We start from the raw sequence: 2,026 nt of genomic DNA, 5'->3' as shown, positions 1-2,026 counted from the left end.
ACACACACACACACACACACACACACATTTGGAAAAGCTACAAGTTAAACCAAATCTCCTGTTTTTGTTTTTGTTTTTGTTTTTTTCATGAACCATCTCCCTGACCACGAGCACATTTCACACTGGTTCTTTCCATTTGTGGCCAAGCATATTTTTTTTTAAAAAAGGAAATCTATATCCTATCTAATTCCATGTGCTTCTGCAGAACGTGACCACTGTCTCACTGAAAAGTATTTCCCTCGTTTCCTTGAGAACATTAGGTTAGCCTATGTGACAGTCTTATTAGTGTACAATATTAGTTTTGACTACTATTTAGCTTCAGTTGGTGATAGGAGTACCTTTGGCTTGGAGAGTGCTTGTATCCCCTTACCCTCATCACAAGGACAAGTTTTGTTACTGTCATATAAGAAGTTTGGCTACTCCGTGGCTGCCATTTGGAGACACCCCATGGAGAGAAGCTATGGAGATACAGAGGAGCCCTGGTTGCTTGTTTGGAACTGTTCATATCTTCCCAACTGCTATGCAAGATCCATGAAAGATTAAGGCAGCCAAAAGACGTCAGCTCTGTTCCCTAATTTCATCCAGACAAGTCACTAGAATATAACCTTTCATTAGGAAGCAATAGGCCATCTTCCACCTCAATATCAGATTAACATGTGAATTAGACCCAGCAGACTATGTCCTGGTTATCTGTTTATATTATTTTGTTATATATAATTAATTTTTGCGTGTATGTGTGTGTGCATGCCACAGTGTATGTGTGTGGAGGTCAGAAGACAGCTTGCAGGAGTAGGTCATCCCTTTCTATCATGTGAGTCTTGGGGATCAAACTGAGTTTGTCAGACCTGGCAGTAGAATATTTTACTGCCTGGTTCATGTCGCCAGCTCTCACCTGATTGGTGTTTTTAAAGGCAGGGCCTTACTCAGTTTTTTTTTTAAATGCCAAGATCTCACCAACCCAGACTGACCTTGAACTTGTGACAACTTTTTCTTCCCTCTTCCTTTCCCCCTTCCCTCTATTTCTACCTTCCTTCTTTCTTTTCTTTCTCCCTTCTTCCCTTTGTGTTACTGGGGATAGAGCCCAGGGCTTCATGCATGCAAGAGAAAAACTTTACCACTGAGTAGGAATTTCAGCCCTGTGCTGCTCCTTGATAATCATTTCCAAACAAATATTTTCAAGTAAACGTCTAAGAAAAATCACATCAAGTAGTAGAAGATTTATAAGCAAATGTAGATGTCTGGGGACACTATTATGAAAAATTGAGTTAAAGATATTCAAAGTAGAGTCTGCCTTTAGAAAATGTACTTAGAAAATGTACCATGGAAAATTTCACAAAATTGTGAGATTAAGAATTGTGGCTCACACCCCCACCTTGGCAATGGGCAAAAGACACTTTGTTGTTAGTGTTTTTATACCAGTCAGAGGCAGAGAAGATGGAAATCCTTTGTTCAGCCTAGCTTGATGCCTGGTTTGGTGACCGAAGATGTCTTATACCTAGGACTCATAAAAATCAAATCAAATCTAGCATGGGAAGTGGAAGACAGAGATCAGCAGACCAGCATGCCACCCACAGACCTGCCCTACACTGTACAGTACAGGTGCTGCCATGCCACGTAGCATGGATAGAGGATATCCCACAGGGGCCCTCCAGCCTGTGGCCATGCTGCAGTTGTACTCATCACAATGTCCACGTGTGTCGTGGACAGATGGGAGAGAAAGAGAAGTGGGACAACTTAAGCATTATGAAGAGAGATGGAACTGGAGACTCGAGGGTGGAGAGGAGTAGCCTGCTGTGAGTGTCCAGCCCTACCACCTGGGGCCATTGTGAGGTCCCAGCCAGAGCTGCCACTGAGGGCTATATGTGATTCTGTGGCTATGCAGTAGCAGGAGTTGGTGTTGATGTCCCCTCATATTACCCCTAGAGAACACTGGTGAGGGTGGCTGCTGGGGATCATGTGGATATTCAGGGACTGTCAGAACTGGCCCTGCCCCAGTTCACCCTTATAGTACAGATAAGGGAGAGCT

General features: G+C 43.3%; 1 non-coding gene across 1 annotated transcript; it reads left to right on the top strand.

Annotated features, from left to right (window-relative positions):
- The first annotated feature begins 1,369 nt into the window (after positions 1-1,369).
- LOC115063209 lies at positions 1,370-1,508 on the top strand. Its single transcript, XR_003843093.1, has one exon. It is a non-coding gene; the product is annotated as a small nucleolar RNA SNORA48 (small nucleolar RNA).
- The last annotated feature ends 518 nt before the right edge of the window (positions 1,509-2,026 follow it).

The sequence above is a fragment of the Mus pahari genome, chromosome X (genome assembly GCF_900095145.1).
Source record: "Mus pahari chromosome X, PAHARI_EIJ_v1.1, whole genome shotgun sequence".
NCBI lineage: Eukaryota > Metazoa > Chordata > Mammalia > Rodentia > Muridae > Mus > Mus pahari.
Note: the sequence above shows the minus strand (reverse complement) of the source record. Positions and strands in the feature narration are given on the sequence as shown.